We start from the raw sequence: 21,708 nt of genomic DNA, 5'->3' as shown, positions 1-21,708 counted from the left end.
CAAAATTTTGTGATATAAGGTTGTTCTATTTCCATGTAAGAAATGTCTTCTCATAACCCCTTAAGAATATGAATTACAGTTTTCTTTTTAATGTAATTTTTCCAAGTTCTTATAATACTGTATAATGTCGCTGTTTCTTAGAGAAGCATTTGCTCTGATTCCTCAGAAAAGTTCCACTTTTTCAAGTTTTCATCCATTGGTTTATTTCTGGAATTTTATGTTGATCTTTTTCTAAATTTTAGTTTTAAGCAAAGAGGAGAGTTTTACTTTTTTATGTCTCATCTGACCATTTCTTGGAAAGTCTATAAATGATGCTATGAACAGAATGCCAAGCAGCAGGGAGTTCAGGGCAGGGTTTCTGGGAGAGGTCTCTCTCTGGGCCACTCCCACTCTAGCATTCCTATTCTGTATTCCTTTGTCAGTGTCCTCAGTACTGTTCAGGTGATTCAGATTTCTTTCCCTCCAATTGTCCCATGGATCATACTTGTCTTCAGCCTCTGGAGGTGTCTCTGAACTTCCAAGTATCTATAATGGAGTTCTAATTGTCCTAGTAAACAGTAACGATACCACCACCAGAGAGGCTTCAGCCTGGTAGTCAAATATATTAGCAGATGTTTAATAAGCATCTCGAATTTAACATGTGAAACCCAATTCCTGTTTTAATTCTCCAAACCAGCTTATTCCAGCCTTCTTCACTGCAGTAAATGACTAATACATTATTAAAGTTAACAAAACTAAAAACCTTGGAATCCTCCTGACTTCTGCTCCCCCCACATCTAATTCATCAGGAATTTGGCTCCATCTTCAAAATATATTCACAATGCAACCTCTCCTTACCGCCTCCACTTTTGCCAAACTGGTCCAAGACACCATCTAGTCTGGTTTATGGCATTGAATCCCTAATTGGCCTTTCTTTCTCAACACCTCATCCCCCACCCCACTCCCAAAGACAAATCTGAGCAAGAATAATTGTTTTAATGTGTAAACCAGATCATGCCGTGTACATTTCTCCTCAGAACCCTCCAGTGGCTTCCCATCTCATCCAAAGTGAAAGCAAAAACTTCAATTGTACCCGACACCCTGCATCATCTGTACTCCACATATACACACATCATCTCCTGTCATTTTCCTACCTACCTGCTACCTTCTGCTCACTATATTCTTCCTGGCCCTAGTGCATACTAAACAAAACCCTGCCTCAGTTTCCTAGCATAGTTCTTTCTTTTCCCAGAACATTCTTACTCCTCACTCCCAAACTCTCTTCAGGTCTCTGCTCAAACATTACCTTATCAAAGAGGCCCATTATAATTACTCCATATAAAATTGCAGCCACAGGCCAACCGTAGAAGATCCAACATGTTCTCTAATACATCTTGAAATTATTTTAAAGAGAAAAAAGTTTTAGTTGTAGAAACTCATTGTTGAACTGTATTACTTTTTCATTGGTGAATAAGATAGTGTGATGATTAGCGAAAATGAGGAAATTAGTACTCGACACAATGTGGTAAATGTAAGTAACTCAAAAATACACTTTTATAATTTGTTATTTAATTTTTGTATTATTTTAAATGTGTGCCGAGTAGTTTTCAATATGCATTATTTCATGGAATTTTATTCACACTAGAGTCATATTAGTTATTACAGGCAAAGTTCTTTATAGGTATATAAGAAAAGTGAGGCCAGAGAAGTTTAGTGATTTTCTATACATCATAATGTTGACAACATGTGGTTGAAAATCCAGGGCACTTGCCTCAGAGCTCCTGACTTTTAAAATTAAAAAAAAAAAAATTAAAAAAGAAAAAAAAAAGATCATTTGATTAATTTATGTCAAGACAAATTCTTGTTAAAAAAATTCTGTGCTGCTTATAACAAATTTTAAAGCAAATATCAAATATTTTTGTGTTAATTCCCTCACTTTGCTGTGTTCTTGGGTGACATGAGCCATGCTTAATTTTCATGGTGCTTTTGCTCACCCTGTATAGTGCTGCAAATACAGTAAGCACTCAGTGAACTTTGAATGAATGAGTGAATAAATGAATGGCACTCTCCGTATCTTTTTTTTTTTCCTCAATTAAGTTTTTTTAAAACTCCAGTGTTTGAAGCTATAAATGTAATTTAGGATTTGGATTCTAAGTAGAAAGGAAAGATCTAAATGAGCCTTAATCAGTACTGCTCATTTAATGCAGATGGACTCCTATGTGATTTACTTCTCTTAAAATGTATTAAACCATTTTTCTTTTGCTCATTGCAAACTGCTAAAAAAAAAAGTGACTCTTCAGCTTTGTTGGCTTGTAGTATTTGTAGTAAAATGGAACTGCATCCAACCATTACTTTAGGATTGCCTTACCTAATAGTCTCAAGAAACATACATGAATTTTAATTAAAAAAAAAAAAAAAAAGGTGGCCTGGAAGGTCACAGTGCAAAATCAGATCATTTGTTACTTATGATTCTGTTCAGCTGTTGTGATGTATGACTTTTCTATGATTCTTCCTTTACGAGTTTTCTTTTTTACCTACATTATTGCAGGATAATATAATTTTCAGTCTTGTAAAATAAATAGAATTAAAACCAGTTTAATAAGTTGATTTTAGTTAGAAATTTCAACAGATTTTGTTTCACTTATTCTGGGAAAAATAATTATTTATTTACCTTATCTTGCTGGCTGTTTTGAAGTTGAAACTACTGTTTTCTCTAAATGCACCAGTTGTATATGTGGCCCAAATTCTCTGACTAGGTGATTATTTCACAAACCTTATTATTTAATATGTTGAATGACATTTACTTTTATGTGGTATAAGCCATTCCCAGCTACTTTTTTTCTGAATGTATTATTTTATATACCCACCTTATTTTTCAGAGAAAAACATTTTTTACCTTATTCATATATCCATTACTTTGCAGTGAGGTTTGAATATTTTAGGTCAAAATTTTATCAATGCTACTGCTTTGCCATTAAGTATAAATTGTGTATATTCTGCTTCTGTTTTTAAAGTATTATATCAAGGTGGGAACCGATTATGAAAGTAGGTCATAATGATGGATAATCTCCTTAGAGACATGTGTTTTGAGGATATTGTGCTGCTTGATCCACTAAATTCTATTATGGTAGCAGCAACATGACAATGTTATTGTAATTTTTTTAGTTTAGTCCTTTTATTGTTTTAGTTATTATCTTTTCTTCCACCAACACCACATATTTGTTTTTAAACATATTTTAGAATACATATATGATAGACATTTATCTTTCAGGAAAAAAAAGTAAGTCCCACAGCTATTTGGGGAGTTTATGAAAGGGAAAAGTATTCACATTTTTATATGCCTTAGGAAAATACACTAACTCACTAAAAAATAATATTTACAAGCCCATAGTAATAGATACAAAGGCCAGGCTTTTTTTTTGAAAAAATAAAGAAATTGGCAAAATATTTTTCAAAAATACTTGCAAGATTCCCCAAAATAAGAAATATTCTGTGTTGTCATTTCCAAGAAATTGAGCAGTTCAGAAAGCGCAAAGTTAAAAATGAGAGGGAAAGAAGGAAATAGAAATTGATCAATTTGCTTTCCCAGGCATTGATTAATTACCTGTGGTGTCCTTAATATATCTTTTTGACTTGCTTCCTTCATTTTTAATGGAAAAAGTACTCTCTCCTACATTTGTTGATATTACAAATTGTTATTGGAAAGGAGAAATTTATTAATCTTTATACTCCAACATTAAGGGAGTTAGAATTCTCTTATACTAAGCGTAGTAGAAAGTGAAACTGTTTCTCTCTAAAGATAAAGTAGGAGTCTGATGACTTAACAACTATGAGTAAATTAGCATTATTGACAATTAGTGTCAATAATACCATAGAGTTAATTCATAAAATATATCACTTGAAAATATCACCAATTGTCAGACATTTTTGAACTAATATTTATTGAATACATAATATTATTGCAGTGTTCTTAGTTACATATGTGTATGTCACATATCCATATATTTTTATTTAATTGTTAAGGCAACCTTATTACTATCTCCATGTGACACATGAGAAAACTGAGTCACAGCACAATTGCCCCAGGTCATGCTTGACTTGCTACATGCTTCAGTTGGAGAATTGTATTACTCACATATGGTCACTTTAAACTCTAGGCCAGTGCGGACAAATCTCTTAAGAGACTCATTTAAAAGAGATTTATTGGGCCCACCCCAAACATCTTATACTCTCATATAATATACTAAACATAGAATGTGGTTTAGTAATGAAGTAACATCTCATTTATCCAAAACTCCGCTACCAACTTGAACTTTCTTGTCTGAAAAACAGACCTTTTTGGACTAATATTTATTAAGTCCAAAATATTATTGCATAGTATTACTGCATAATATTATTACAGTGTTATTTGTTGTGTGTGGGTGGAATATATCCATATGTTTTTTTCTTAATTATCAAGACAACCCTATTTACTATCTCCTTGTAGCAGATGAGAAAATTTGAGTTACAGCACAATTGCTCCATGCCATGCTTGACTTGCTCCGTGGGTCACTTTAAGAATGCTTTCTGGAAAAACAGACAGGCAACAGGAAATAAGCAAAAAGATAATGTGGAATTTCACTAACAATTTGATCATGTCAAATCCATGCTATTAGTTCATAAGAGAGTTTAGTGTACTCATAGTTTGTTCATAGCTCCTTTTTTTTAATGATAGAGTTTCACTCTGTTTCTTTCCCAGGCTAGAATGCAGTGGCTCAATCATTCATCGCTCTTAAAATCTGGGTTTTATTGTTAGTCTTCAAATTTGTAAAATTATGTTAGAACAAAAGAAAGGCTGCTCCAATTTAGCAGATATCCTAGGTGAGAAGAATCTTACAACTTCAGAGGATAGTCAAAACTAGAAAAGCAGACACAGGAATTCAAAAATATAGCGGTGTGGGTCTATGACATGCACAGTCCAGCTGGCTTGCACCTATCAGTTGGACCTTGACTATTTACAGTTCTCCCTCACTGCAGCATGAGCAAATAAATCTGCCTCTTTCAGTGATGGCTATAGAGAGAGAGAGAAGAGTATGTAATTTAGAGTCAAATTTATTCCATTTGGAGTAGTTTCAAATCTCAGCTCCTCTACTCACTGTGGGTGACACTAAGTTTTCTGCAAGTAAGTTTTTTTTTTTTTTTTTTTTGGCTGTGAGGTGGTCATAGCAACAGCCTCCCTAGATACAGTAAATAATGCAGGTGGGAAAATTCCCTATCAGGATACCCAGCACATCATAAAAATCCAAGTCTTTCCTTTGTCATCTTCCAAAAGCATGAAAGATAGTTACAGAGGGTGGGATATGGTATCAGGCAGCTGTCGACTCAAATCCTTGCTGCATACTTATTAGCTGGATAACTTTAGGAAAATGATTTCAACTCTTAGTACCTCAGTTTTTTTCATTTGCAAAATGGAGTTAGTAATGCCTATTTTTCTGGGTTAATGTAAGAATGATTAATAATATACATACAGTGCCTTTAATATATTAAGCCTTCAATAAATAAATGATAGTAATGATTATATTTCTAATTTTCAATGTCTTCTTTTAAAGGCAATATTGCAGATGTGTTATATATTTTGGGAAGATTTGTATCCTATATCATCAAGCATAAGTAATTCACTATAATTTATTCTTTATGGTCCTGGTTGTTTATGGGTTAATGTTTAAGCCTTATTTTCATATGGTAAAATATATACTTTATTATTATGAATTTTATTGTAGTACATATTTATACATATAAACATATGTATATATCTGGATTTTCATTTATCCTACATTCTCAGCATTACACACATCATTATTTCTTTACTCTTAACAACATTAGCTTATGTAAATTTATTTTGGGATGAGAATTTCAGATTTTAATACACTTTAATACTGATATTATTATTGTTCAGGAAAATTAACAGGATTCTGAACTTAGAAGTGTAAAAGAATTAAAACTCGGCTTCTCTACTCGTGAGTTTGATAACTTAAGATGATCTATGTAACCACATTGAGCCTCAGTTTCTCATTCCTAGAGGCAATAATATTCCCTGCTTAGTATTTGGGGATGATTACTAGCATTTACAATGTGCTTAACACGATGCACATTATAAATTAGTAAGATAAGGTAGTCTAGTCTGTTCATTTTGCTTCTGACTATCACATTTGATAGTGATAATAAAATTTGATTACTTAATCGTCAATACTTAGGTTCTAAAAAAGAAATAAAAATACTCACATTCTCCCTAGTCTCAAGGACAACACACTTAATGGATAGACAAACATAAACAAATGAATACCAATAAGGGTCACAGAAGTTTTCATTGTTTTGAGAAAGTTAAATGGGAGAAAGAAAGGGAGTGATTAATTCAACCTGGAAAGATCAAGGCTTTCCAAAATGTGACATTTAGTTTGAGTACTTCAGGCACAAAATTTTTGTTAAATGATAATTATAAATAAGTGATGCAGAAGACTGGATCAAGATACTGAATAGAATGCACATATAAACATCTCACCACCCACCCAAAATCCCTTTAAGTAACAAGAAAACATTTTAAATACAGACAAATTCAGAACAAAGTTGAATGTAAGAAAGGGTATCATTAGCAGACCATAACTTTTAGATACTCTTCAAAGATAGCCCAAAAGAGTTAATTAATAAAAACAAACTATATACCAGCTCAAAACACAAACAATAGAAAATTATTACAAAGATAAAAGCTGGAGAGTTTATTATGTTTAATGATAGTATAAATACTAAAAGACTAGGAAACTGTTAGTGCAATTAGTCAAAAAAATCATGCATACTGTCAAGGACATTTGAGTTCACCTCACCTCCCGGCACTACTCCTCGCATGTCCACTTAAAGAAAACATGCATCAGCATGTTTGACTCAAGTTCCAAAGTAACATTCTAACACTTGAGAACTTGTAGACAGTACTCTAAGGAAATTTAGCTACTTATTTGAGGAAGATGCTTAGTATGGGCATCAGTGTCTGAGATGAATTCTTAGGGAGGATGTCAGGGTATCTAAAGGAATCAAAGAGCCTGAAGTACCTTGATATCCAAAACTGACATAGAAAGGAGAAGAAAAGAAGTTAAAGCAGCTACCTAACAGGGAAATTCACTAGGATATTCTATAATCAGAGAACAGCCAACTTTGTTTCAATAAGTAAAATATTTGAGAAATGTTTTTGTGGGTTTGGGTAGCAGTGGGTGATCAATGCCATTCTGCACATGTGTAATACGCCCAAGTGATAAAACAAAGTCAGTTAGTCAAGGTACCTACCCATTTACACCAAACCCATGGTGACCTCATCTGTTTAGAAGATGGAGACCTTTAGAAAATAACCCTATCACCTGCAAAATGGCAAAAGAAATTCACTCGAGAATGAACAGAGAAGATTCCGTGAAAGTTGAAGTAACAAGAGATTTGCATTTACCAAATAAAAACAGTCTGTTGAGGAAAGAAGCAATGAAAGGGTAAGAATGAGTTAAGAGTTAAAATAAGTTTACAAAAATTGTTTTTAAAAGCCAATAGAACTGATAAATAGAGCAGACAGAGCTGAGGATGGAATCAGTAACCTATAAGATAAATGTATGATATTTTCACTGGTTTAAGAAAAACAAATAATTAGAATGTTAGAAGGTTTAGTCATAGATACTTAATCAAGGAAGTCTAACTTCAACTAACAGGAGTCCCAGAAGATGAAAAAAGAAAAAAATGGAGAATATAAATACAAAATTAGAGAAAAATATTCCTAAATTAAGCACAATTGTTGAAAAAAGACACAAATATGCATTGTGGTGGAATTTTATTACTCTATGAAGAGAAGAATCCTAGAATAATTCAAGAAAAAAATGAAAAAATTTTCTTCCAAAGAACTGAGAAACATTGCATTCAAATTTATCTTTAACAGAATGTTAGAAATTAATTAAGCAATATATTCACTTATCTGAAACAAAGAAACACAAATTTTCAAAATCTAGAATTCTGTATCTAACTAGTTGTGAGGGAAAAGGTAACACATTTTGGACAAAAAAACATTCAGGAAGTTTACCTTTTACATACCCTTTCTAAAATAATCACTTCAAGATTTAGTGCAACAAAATGATAAGTAATATTTACTATAGGAAGATAAGAATGACTTAACACCAAGAAATCTAACAACATAACTCAGTGTATCAAACAAGTAAAGAAGAAAATTATATGATTAAATCAATAAATTCTTGAAAAACATTTGATAAAATGACAGCCATTTCTAATGAAATATTAAGGTATAAATACAATAAAACTTCCTAAATATGAATAAACAAGTTGATATATACAAATGAAACTTATTCTTTTCAAATGTACAACTAAATATTTCTTAGTAACTTTCAGTGTTTCTTGGTAACTTTACAGAGTAATGCAATCATCACTACAAATCAATTTTAGAACATTTTAATCCCCCCAATAAAATCCCTTAAGCCCATTTACAATTAATCCTCATTCCTGTCCCCAGCTTCAGGCAAAAACTAATCTACTTTTTATCTCTATAAATCTGCTTTTTCTGGACTTTTCAAATAAATGAAAATCAAATAATTTTATATATGTGTAAATATGCTTGTATATGTTTGTATGAACAGGAGAAAGCTGAGAAGGCATATACATCTGGCTGTTGACATTGGTTGAAATCAGAGGAGTGAGATGAGAACAAGGGAGGCAAAACAAAAACAACCAAATAGACACTCTTGAATAAATAATAATTCAACAGAAATATTTGAATAGCAAATTTGCATAAAGCACATACAAAAGGCAAAGAAATATATTAAGAAAAATCAACTATATTGAGCAACGAACAATCATTTTCACTATCAGATTGCCTAAAATTCAGAAGACTAATAGCACCCATTGTTGTTGGGGGTTCTGAGAAGTAGTCATTGCCATATGTTGTGGTGGAAGTGTAAGTTACTACTGCTGGTGGTGGAGGGTAATTTATTAGCCTCCATGAACATTTAAAATGAGTTTACCATGAACAATTCTACTTTTATATTTTTAAATCCTAGGGAAATTACAGATGAGCAGTGCTTTATTTTATAATAACTAAATTAAAATTTCTATAAATGCAAACATAAATGAGTATATGTGTGTATATGTGTATGTATGTAGATATACACACGTATGTATATACAGAGAAAGATACCTCTGTGTGTGTGTGTGTGTGTGTGTGTGTGTGTGTGTGTGTGTGTGTGTGTGTGTAGTGTTGGAAGGATACTTATGAAAAAAGTCTGGTCTTCTCCAATACCTAAAAGCCCTAATAGAGCTGTAGCGCTCCTCCTCTTCACCACACCTCTCCCAACATGATCTCATCCTCTCATATAATCCCCTCCACACACACTGGTCTCTTTGCTGTTCATGAGCCCACCAAGTAAGGCCTTGACATTTCAGTTTCCTATTCCTAGAATGACTTCCTTTATCAGTCTGGCCCAAGGTTGTACCTCTGCTCACTTGGCATCTCATCAGAGAGGTCCTTTCTAAAATCTCCTTCTTAAAAAGCACTCCCCACCCACCTCTCCTGCCCTGCACTAGCCCTTTGTGCTAATTTACATTTCATAAAGCACTACCTAATACAGTATGTATTGTCAGTGTAACTGCTTCTTCCCACTAGAATATAAGCATAGTGATAATGGAGACTTGTTTGCCTAGAGTCTGATTAGTACCTGGCACATAATAGACACTAAATAATATGTATTAAATGTTAAATGGATGAACTAAATTATAATAGATTTTGTATAAAGGGAAAGTCTCATATTTCAGTTTTTAATCTGTATAGTTCTTTAATATTTTTTCAAAAGAATACGTTTCCCGAAAGTGTACATCATTGTTTTATTAAGTTATTTAAAAATCACAGACCAAATGCAAATCAGTCTCCCATCTTTCCAAATTAATCCAGGAAGCATGTTTTTAGTTATTCTTCCAAATTACCTAAAGAAATTCTAGGTTAAAATTAATTAAAGGCTTTAATTTTACATAAGAGGCTTGAAGGTTTATTTAAGATATTACATGAACCATCATGAAGGAAATAGCAAGTTAATTTCTTTGTATTTAACTTTGTTGGATGACTGTAGCATTGGTCCAAACAGACAGGGAACAGCTTACCTTATTTCTACTACTCTAAAAGAAAAGTGTTCCTCACTTTTGTGGATATCTGAGCTCTAAGTTGAGCTATCTTGGTTTAGGAAATTTTTCTAATCAGTGATCTATAAAAGACTGATTTATTTTATTGTGACCTTTTTTATTTAAAAAAAATCACTTGAACTGTCAACCTTTCTAAAGAATTTTTTTCTTCACTTTAAGGCTTTTAAATATTTAATTATCAGCAAGAAACAATATTATTTTAGTTTCTGTATAACCCTATCTGCCAAGTAGTAACTGAATTAAAAATCAGAAATTATGTGGGTAACATAGTTAAACAGAGGCAATAGTCTATAAGAAGGCTATCTAGATATCAAATTCCAAGGTATTTCAGTACATTTAGAATTTTAAAAATTCTTTAGTATTTTCCCTGGCAGAATTTACAAAGCATTGGGAAGAGAAAATGTCCCTGTCATACAGTATGATACATAATGGTTAAATATTTCCATTTAGCATGTAAAACTTAATGCCTTGCACTCTTTATGATGGTTATTTTTATTTTGTCTGTGCTTATGAGAGAAAACACCTTCATTTCTCCAAGAAAGCAGAGTCCTGTTATGTGTTTCAGTGCTGTAAGACCTCTAACTTCCCAGAGTTTTTGAGATCAGAAGACATTTTGATTCCATTTGACATCTTCAGATTAACAAGGATTAGAGACCATTTTAGTTCATATTCATATTTCTGTCCTTAAGAGACATCAACATTTATATAATATATACTCAAGTATACCTGCTTTCCTACTGTCATATTGATGTAAAGATACTTTTAGCAAAACTATATAGTTTTTCTAAGGGTTTGGGGTTGAGACTTAGAACAAGTCTCCAAGGAGGGAGGGATTTATTTCTTAAGATGGTGATGTTCTCCATCCTTCCTCAGGATAGCAGGAAAAACTTGGTCATTTACCCAATTGATGAGCAGTAGTATATACTTATCTGTATCTTAAGGAAGGTATGAATTCCAATATTTCCAACAATATTTTGATAGACATTTCTGTATATCTTCTAGGAGTAGATAGTGCTTTCACTAATAGTTTAACAAACTATTTGAAACAAATCTATAAAGTTAGCCATCTAATAACACAGTTGTGGAGTTTAGATAAAGATTCATTGAGAAGCTATATGGTCTATGAATATATGGGGGGATAATAAAAGCATCAGTGACATAGTGACAACCAGTTCAGCATGAAGGCCATCAGTATGCTGTTACTAGAAAGTAACTCCATGGAACTTTTAATGCTATTAATTTTCCAAATTCCCTCCTCCCCCTCAAAAAAGGTTTAAATGTACGTCCAGGTTTTGAGTATTTAAGTCAAATGACTAGTAAATCTGATAATACATTATGGTGACACTTGGTAAATTAGAGGCTGCAATTTGAGGCAAAGCTTTCATTAAAAAGTTATATTTTCCCTAAGAATAATAGTGTTGAGTGGTGTCTATCATGCTTAGTACTCAAAAGAATAAATTTGCCTTCAAATGAAAGAGAATGAGGAGGGTCCTAATTAATTTTCCTCACATTTTGACTTTTTATAAAGTTATTTAACTTTTACCACACAATTTAATCCATGGTAGAGTAAGTACTAAAATTTTAAAGTTCTGAATAAGTGTTTAAGCACAGTAGGAAAAAAAAAACCCTTTGGCGTTATATTTTTAAAATGTGTTTTTCATAATTGCTTGTGTTTACAGTAGTGTTGGCAAAGAAAAGGCTGATAATAAAAATAATAAGTCACTAGATTTGGATTAAAGTGGTTAGTTCTCACCTTAGCTGAGCTGTTAGTAAAATGTATCACTGTGGACAAGTTATCTAAATGTACTTTCCTTTCCTAGAAAGTGATGGGTATTGAATTAGGTGGCCTATTATCTTCCTTTAAGTTCTAACATTTTTGTAATAAAAATATTTATAATTTGTGTTCTTTTGATAAAATATTTTATATTATGCTTTTAAAACATCTATTAAAAGTGACATTCTGTATTTGTCTTAGTTGTTAGTGGGTCTTTTAAATTTTGTATGATGTCTTATAAGAGATCACTGTTTTAAAACTTGTACACTGAATATGTGACTGGAAATTAATTTACTCTGGCCTTCCTCTAAATACCAAACCATTTAATATTTTATCTCTTCTTGCAGAAAAAATGAAATCATTGGGTTAAGCATTATTGTCTTCCCTTTATAGGAGAAAACTTAACCCTAAAATGATAAATTGACTTACTATATTTACAAAGCAGGTATGCCTTAACTCCAAAGACTGTGTTTTTCCCCACTACAGTGCCATTTTAAATGAAAACACATTATTTATTCCTTGGAACAAAATATGTGGTATTTTGTTATTATTTTAAAGTGATTTTCTGACAGAAAATAGTAGAACATTGTTTTATGTATTTTAACAAGTTAGACTGTCAGTTCCTCATCTATTATATGACCTCTTTCTATTTACTGAGAAAAATAGACAATTATTCATATATTGTTTTTAAAAATCTATCAGAGCCGACCCCAGATCATCAATGAAAGACAGCTCTTCTATGAGTGGTCACAGAGTGATCTCAGTGTGAAATCACTGTCAAGCAATATTTTCCATTATGTATGTAGAAATGAGGTTACCACCAGCTTAAAATTAAGCAGGAATCATCTTGCAATGACAGTTGTTTCTGCTTTATTATGATATCTTTTCCATGGTAACTAAACAGAGCACCATAAAGGAAGGATTATGTTAGCAGGTGTGAAATAAACAGCAGGAGGACACTTACAAAAACTTTATTAAAACTTGAAGGTAGATGACATTTTTAATAAACATTGCCACCAGCAATAATACATATGGACTTAGGAAGGGAATAGCATTTTTACCTAGTACATGAAGTACATGGTGAAAACTCTTCTAATATTAATTTATTAGAAGTAGAGGAATTTATACAAACAGCTTTCTCCATAGGACAGTTTTATTAAGCAGGCTATTTTTACAAATTATTTGATCACCATGGTAATATTATTTGTGATGTATTGATATGTAGTAGATAAAATTATGTCTAGAATACAGTGTTCATGGTGGTTGGTGTGCCTATGTTTTCCTTTTTTTTTCCTATTGAAAGCTGTTTCCATTTGTTTCTAACATGTAGCCTAGTCATAAAAGTCTTTTAAATGTGATATTTGTCTCAAGACTATGAGCAGAAAGATATATAACTTCTTTTAAAATATATACCGAGTTGTGGTTTCTGAGAGGAAGAAAGACATTTTAAAAAACTGGAATATGGAGTTAGCCTTGTTTCTATTTCAATTTAAGGTATATCAAAATAGGATATTGTTTAAGTGCATAGTTTTGGGGAAAAGAAAATCAGTTTAAATTACTTAATGGGAGCTGGGTGTCATAGAGTCTAAAGCAAAATACTGGGTGCACAGTGTCTCAACCTATGGCCTTGGTATTTGAGAAAAATGGTCAATTTCAGAAAGTAGATCTCGGTAGAGGTCGGGATGGAATGAAGAGGCTGTTGGCAATGGAATGTGGTAACGTGTGCATATTTCACAGCTTCTGTAATTGTGGACTATGACACTGAAGGCAGAAGGTGGAAGGTCCTAAGGTGAAAACTTGGTGGTGAACCAGCCTTCCTTATATCATGTTGTGTTGATGTTTAGTTGATGTTTAATGCTGCCTATGAAGATCAAACTCCAGTTTGAGCAGAGGATCGCTCCAGACAATGCCAAAGGGGATACAATTAATTTTCAAGCACAGTTAATACTTTCTACATTATCATATTTTTACATTTTTCTGCTATAAGCATTGCACTTCAACAAATGACAGATTACTGGATAAAACCCTATTTCTTGAATGAAAACTCTGAGACATCTATAGATTTGGAAATTAAAGGCTAGCATATGTATTCTGGAATTGGTGGGTAAAAGGACAGAGGAAAGTGAAGAAAGATAAGATTGGATATAATCAAAAGTAAACATATCCTGGATCCAGTATTTGGGGTGGATAAAATTACAGCATGAAATTCATGGCTTCCAGTTCTTCCACTATAGCAGTGGATGCAGGCCAATATCATTGAAGCAGCGTATCATTATTTAAACCAATTTAAGATACAGCCACAACAAAAATGACAGCTGTTCATTATACATCTATTAAGTGTTATTCAAGCAGTTAGCCATTAACAAAATAATGTACTTTAAGGCCATATTTATTTTTACGAAGGTTTATAACTAAAGATTACTTCTTGCCAATGGATCAATGGTTCTGAATTTTAGAAAAGCAGCTAATATACACTCTGTCAGAGAATAAACAAGGAGGAGTAACATCTATTTAACTTCCTAAGTAGAGTAAGAGTTTGAGATGGTAGCTCTAAAGAATGTGTTTCTTGTCTTCATGTAATATCAGTGATGCAGTATTTTTCTTGGTCACTTTGCCAGCTGGGGACCTCCATGAAGATAGATGTATCAAAACGTAGACATGTATCAAAACAAAATTATAGGGTAAAGACAGCTCAAAACTCCTGAGGCTGCCAATATGCCCAGATAATTGGTGGCTAAGTTATGCCTGCTAAGATTTGGGTGCATGGGACTTGACTTTGATTAGCTCCTGTGGTCTTATTAAAAAAAAAAAAAAAAGATACCTCCAGGTTACAGGCACCCCATTTACCTCCAGTACCTGGAAGGATTTGCAGGATAATTGCTCAGAATTAGAATATCGATCCAGATGTTTAAATTACCCATCCCTTTTATTTCTTTTTTTTTCTTTCTATTAATGATTGAAACTAAACCTGGACATCCCTTTTATTTCTTTTGAGCTGTGGCCAGAGATCACTGGTTGGGTCACAGGAATCAGGGTTAGTCTAAAATGCAGACAAAAACTTAAAAACAACTAATGGCACCAGGATGTAAGGATAAGCATATGATAAGGTTTTTTTTTTAGTGCAGTGGCATGATCTCCACTCACTGCAACCTCCACCTCCAGGGTTCAAGTGATTCTCCTGCCTCAGCCTCCCAAGTAGCATAATTTTTCTCTCATCAGTTCTTATTTTTATTAAAAAGAAATCATGATAAAACTGAGTTGTTTGCAAAATAAACTTTAGTGTTTTACTTGTTCTGATTATTTGCGTAAAGTGCAGCAAAAATAATTATGTTTCACATAGGCTTTTTAAAATTGTCTTTGATGGAACTCTGTTTCATAAGGAATCTCAGATAAGACCTTTTAAAGCCCATCCCAGCCATGAGTTTGCACCTTCAAATACTTATGAATTAGGTAAATTCCTCTCTTATTGATGTCCCCAAGATAACTTGGGCTCCTGGGCCTGTTAGAAAGTGACATACTTGGCCAGGTGCAGTGGCTAACACCTATAATCCCAGCACTTTGGGAAGCTGAGGCAAGCAGATCACGAGGTCAGGAGATAGAGACCATCCTGACCAACATGGTGAAGCCCTGTCTCTACTAAAAATATAAAAATTAGCTGGGCATAATGGCACGTACTTGTAGTCCTAGCTACTCGAGAGGATAAGGCATGAGAATCCCTTGAACCCAGGAGGTGAAGGTTGCAATGAGCTGAGATTGTGCCACTGCACTCCAGCCTGGTGACAGAGCAAGACTCCATCTCAGAAAAAAAAAAAAAAAGTTACATTCTTTAGGCACACAGGTTAGGATCCCTGTACAAAAACTGTTTAGACAAGTTATGAGGCCAGTTTCCCAAGGAGCTTTTATTGGCTCTGCAAGTGAAGGTTGATTCCTTAAAGGGAAGCACACCCTTCCAGTCAAAGCCTTGGCAAAAAATAAGTAAATAAATAAAAAGTTTCTCGAATTGTGTCCTGTTGTAAGAGAAAATGGATTCTTATTGCACTTAGGCAAGTAGCTATATTGTCATAAGTTAAGAATACTCACAAATGGTTTCCAAATTCTGGAGAAAACAGACAGAGAGAAACAAATATGCTTGAAATTTTGTTCACAGAAGTATACCCTACTCAATTGTTAAAAGCTGTAAATAGCTCCAAATAAGATCTGTCTTGACTCTGAAAAACAAAGGATCAGCAACATGATAAGCAAAAAGTTAAGAAATGATTACTACAGTCCTTTATTAGTTTAGTCCATTCAGTTCATTCTTGTTCTGCTTGAAATTCATGAGTCCTGTACATTTTCCTCTATTCTAATGTAACAATCTCTATAGTTATCAGAAACCTGCATTTTGTGGCCTGTCAAAGTCCTATAGCTGATTATAAACCATCTTTAGAAGAGGGTTAAAACGATGACAATTGTCTATGAATGACAAAATGTCTTAGGGTAGTCACAGTCAAAAAAATGATTGACAAGATATTTGGTTATTTTTGTGGTTTACCATAACTTAACATAATAACCCTAATTGAGATTGATATATACTCAGACATTAGAATTTTAGAATCTCATACAATTTTGTAACATATATAATATTACTCACTAAAATATAACCTGGAGAAGATTAAACATTGTTTTTATTTTTGTAATCCCATGTAACTAAACAGGTCAAATCTTGTTTACCTCTCTTTTGGATATTTCAAGGGCCTTCTGAAGTGTCCAGAAGTTAGGGATTAGAAAAGACAATATTGAAGCTGAAATTTGATTTTGGGAAGCCTATCAAATATGTTAAAGTTTAAAACACTTGATATTATGAAATAGAATACCAGGTTACCATAAGTCATTTATTTAGCCGATATGATGACTCAGACATTTTTAAAAAGGCAAAATCTTTACTCATCAAGAAGGAAGACTTAGCTTTCCAAACAATCTGTTGCTTGTCTTTGTCTTCTTTCTTCTGAAGAAAGAAGAAAGGAACGGCAAACGAAAATCTTTCATTATTCTTTTATGCTGCATGAAAACCTTGTTCAAGAGGTAGAAAGCTCAGTTTCACCCTTGCATTTGTCTACCATTAAGGTCAAGCCCAGTTTTTAAATAAAATCTTATAGATAACTCTTAAGCAGTTTGACCATGAGGTGAAATTCTTATAAACCTTTTATAGCCCTTTACAAATTTTTGCTAAAGAGCAGATTAGTGCCTTAAGAAAACCTTGTTATGCTTTTATTTCAATGTTCAATTTACCAAATTGAAAAACCAAATAATGGCATTTTTTATTTAGTCAATATGTTCACACACAAAATTTCTTTTACAAGATTAATTTTTACAAATCTTGCACAACTTGTTCAAACCTTTAGATTTATCTTATTTAATATAAAACAGTCATTTAACCCTCTAACCTGGCAAAAATTTACATTTCCATGCCTTCTTATTTTTTACTAAACACATTTTACTTTTCTTACATACCTGTAGTGTAAATCTTTTTTCAGTAGTCTCAGTTACATGTTATAATGGTAAATCTTAGCAGTTTTAATTTTGATGTAAAACCTGCTAAGTTACTTTAATTATGTACTAGTTGTAGAAAAGGTCTGACTATTTCCAGCATATCACGGGCATGGTTAACTCCTTATGTCCCCAGACCTTACCAAACTGTAAAGCAGGCAAGTCAAACAATTTTGAAAAGCCAAAGAAGCAGTTTATGACCTTAAAGCATTTAGCAAACCCAGTATCTGACTTGCGTAATGTAGACCACGTGTCTAAATTTTGAAGACATTTTTATTTTGCCAATAATCTTTAAAGATGTTTTTATTTCCCAAAGATTAAAATCGTGTGATATAAAAGGCATTACAACTTATTTTTTTCCTTTAAAGATACTTGCTCTATGCACTTATTTTTATTTAGCCAATTAATTAGAGCTCTTTTACATAAACATCACACATGTAACACATATATAACTATACAGAGAAATAGAAGAAGATCCAGTAGTTATAAGATTTTTCACTGGCCAATTCCTTAATTGGATTACTGGCCTCAGGGTGGAGCCCTTGAAGAAACAGAGCTAGGAAAGTATGCAGTTTCTAGGGCCAAATAAGCAGGCATAGCTGGAAGACATAAACAAATTTTGAGAGGGATCTATTTGCTTTTAATTCCTAGGGGTTCCATGAAAAAAACAGAGGTTTTTTTTCCAACACAGGGTCAGTGACACCTCCTCTGATTCCCATGGAGTCCCAGGCTATCAAAAGCTATCCTAGGGCCTCTCATATGTGTGTGCATTAAGAGTGGAGAAAAATAATTCTATTGACTGAGAAGAAAGAAAATCTTTTTTTCAGAAAAACAAGATCCACAAAGAGAAAAGACATAAAGGCCTTTTAAATATACCTATAGTTTGGATATCTACTTTTAATTAAGCTGATTTTTAACCGTAGTGCTCCATTTTTTTAAAAATCCTTTTAAATCTCTTATTACCTGACCTTAGCCACAGTATATAGCCAGTAATTCTGGCTTTTGAACTCATAGAGGAACAGAAAATACAGTGATTTTTACCATTCCCACAACCATTTTGCACAGAGAGTATCCAGAAGTCCAACTGGTAAGAACTTTTATCTTTTTTCCAGCATCCTAGGCTTCTGGGTTCCATTCCCCCATGCTAAGGAGCCCTGTTGACCCTGGAGTCCTGCAACAGGGAAACAGACAAAGAGGTTATGGTCATACTGTAAAAGTTAGTCCCTCCTCAAGAGATTGCTCAATTAAATTTGTAATTTCTTCCCACTTCATTTTTAAGCCAAACAGTTTAAGGTTTTGGGAAATTAAGCTTTTTCCAGTTTTGAGGATGCATCTGAGGGGAGAGTCCTGTGGTACAGGGCCACAGTTAACCATCTGGGAAGAGATGACAAAGGAGAAAAAGGAAAAAGAAAGTGTTTCTATTTCAAAGAGTCCTAGTGATTCAGGATGCACTCAAGAGCAATACAGACTGAAGATGTTTAGTTAGCCATCTGGAAAAAGGGGAAAAAGCTATCCCTTTGTTCCTTTCTCTTTCTAGCAAAAGCCTGGGGTACAAGAGGGAGAGAAAAAAGGGTGTCCCCATTTGTTCTTCCATCCTTACATCCCCTCGTCCCAGTGACTTTGGCAGGTGCTGCCCAGTGTGACCTTCACCATGAAGCAAGAAGGCCTAGAGGGTAGGATTGTTTGTACTTACCTATGCACTGGTCTAGACTCCCTGCTGTCGGTATATCTCATCTATGCCATGGATACGAGCATGACCTCCTTCCATGAACTGGGTGACCTAATGAACAGGAATTAGTCATGTTCACCTACGCTGTGCCCCTAGACTTGTGCCATCACTAACCTTTGGGTTTTTCGAGACTTCAGTTTGTTATTGTTGTTGTTTCCCTAGGGCTTCAACCCAAAGCTCAGGATTGAGTTTGGAACAAAAAGTTGCTTCAGAAGGGTGCATAGACTCATTAAATTAAGTCCAAGGTGACCCTCACGTTTGCAGTCAGTGATTGGTGGGGGCAGTTGGAGCCACTTCTCTGTTGCTTCCCTATCATAAGCAGAATGCTAAAGTGAAGCCGTGGAACCAGGGCCTCCTGAAATAAGGGAGAGAAAAGGAGTCCCAGGAATCGGGGACGTGGACTAGTAAAATGCCTCCCAAAAGAAAAAAAAATTCTCCCACATAGAAAAGCTCCCTTTATTCACAGGACTTTGTGAACTCCTGATATGGTGAAGGAAAGAAAAAAATAACTTAAGTGCAGGGGAGGGGTAAGTGCCTGTGAGAAAAAAGCTCTTGTTCTATTCAAATGGATTCCTTCAACATGGAAAAAAAAAAAAAAAAAAAAAACTCTTTAATTGCTTCATCTGCCCTCCTTCTAAGAATAGACAGAAACTGCATTGTTCTGAGTTACATTTCTGATGACTGGGCCAAGTGCCCATTCTACTCCATAATATCTCTGTAGTTTGCAACAACACCTTTAACATTATAAAAGAAGAGATAGCAGCCATCACAATCCATGAAAGAAGGGAAGTGCCATAGAAAAGTCTGGGCATCTTGGCTGACACCTAACACCCCCTCCAGTGGGGGATTGGAGCTGGTCTAGGGGACTTAGGACAACAATGAGATGTGGCCTTGGCCAGATGCCTTCAGTTGCCTCAGGACCTTATTCTGATCCTACATGACAACTAGAGCTCCGTGAAGGGAAGCAAAGCCCAGATTCCTGATACCTGAGAGTGATGGGGTTTTGGGGGCAGTTGTGGCAGCACCCTCTCCAGCATCCTGGCCTCTGTAGCCATCCCATGCACTCTTAACTGGGAAATTGGAGGTTCAGTGCTTCAACAGCCTTCAGAAAAAATATCTGAGGACAAAAAGCCTTGGAAAATGAGTGAAGAATCATAGTTCCACATTCACTCACCCTTCTGACAATCCTAGAAGAGCCCCTGGAAATGACACAGGATTTGTCTTGATCAGTTTGCCAGCTGGGGACTTCTGTGGCTAGTGACATCCCTGCCTGAGCCACACTTGGCCCTAGGCCTGCTGCAGGAAGTGTCTTATTCACTTGGCCCACTGGGCCACACCTGGCCTTGTGCATCAGCCTGGACTGTGCGCTCAATGGGGGATCCATGCTCAGCCCGTGCCTGGGCGTGCCCTAGCCTACTTGTTTTATAGCTCATACTCATGTTCAGTGGTTCCCCAGTTCTTTTCTTGCATTTTAAGAAGAATGAGGTTACATTGACAATCAAAGGGTGAGGAGGGTGAAGAAGAATTGTATTGCATGACAGAACAACTCTCAGCAGAGAGAGGATGCGAGGGTGGTCCCCTATCTGAAGTCAGGTAGTTTCTCTCAGTGTGGCTGGGCCCAGAGCTTTTATGGGCTCAGAATCTAGAGTGCATGCTGATTTGTTTGTGAGTATGCAAGAAAAAGCGAAAAAAGGGCAGTCGAAGGTGGGCATGACAGTGTAAAAAACCCACTTATGGAAGGGTGTGTATGTGTAAAATAGGTGAAGGGTGAGGATCAATCAGGGGAAAGCACCAAATGGAAAGACAGGTTCTCAATTTGGTCTGTGGATTAGACTTGTATTTTGGCTTTCAGGATTTAATGTGTCTTTTGGCTTGAAAGTGGAGTTTCACCAGGGACCCACCCCTATCTGTTTAGGATTTGTTTGCCTCCTGCCACTATCATCAGGACATGAGATATTGAAGACATTGAAATATGGGTTGTGAAGATTTTTTTCTCATGTTTGTGAGGAAAAATATTCAAGAATATTTGACTCCGTTGTTCTTATTTATCATAAATACAGGTTATTCTGGAGAAATCTCTCTAGCTAGCATAGCCAGAAATGTGTCATCTTACATGTGATCTAATGTCACAAACTAGTTTTATAGGAATTAAAGTAAACGAATATGCAATAGTAATTGCCTGTTCTTTTGTTTGCTCATTACTATTCACATGTCTCTTTTCCCTAAGTTTGACTTTTTGTTTCCTTTCCATTATACTTTACAGGCTTCCCCTCATGCTCTGGTGAATTCTACCAAATCTCATGTTCTCACATTTCAAAACCAATCATGTCTTCCCAACAGTCCCCCAAAGTCTCAATTGATTTCAGCATTAACTCAAAGGACCACAGTCCAAAGTCTCATCTGAGACAAGGCAAGTCCCTTTTGCCTATGAGCCTATAAAATCAAAAGCAAGTTAGTTATTTCCTAGGTACAATGTGAGCACAGGCATTGGGTAAAT

General features: G+C 34.5%; 1 protein-coding gene across 24 annotated transcripts in view; it reads left to right on the top strand.

The window, feature by feature from the left end:
• RIMS1 (regulating synaptic membrane exocytosis 1) overlaps positions 1-21,708 on the top strand; it is a 510,482-nt gene that overhangs the window by 226,761 nt on the left and 262,013 nt on the right. The window lies entirely within an intron of this gene.

The sequence above is a fragment of the Aotus nancymaae genome, unplaced genomic scaffold, assembly GCF_030222135.1.
Source record: "Aotus nancymaae isolate 86718 unplaced genomic scaffold, 86718_ANA_hifiasm-v0.15.2.pri h1tg000040l, whole genome shotgun sequence".
Lineage (NCBI taxonomy): Eukaryota > Metazoa > Chordata > Mammalia > Primates > Aotidae > Aotus > Aotus nancymaae.
This window is presented reverse-complemented; position numbering and strand designations above follow the sequence as displayed.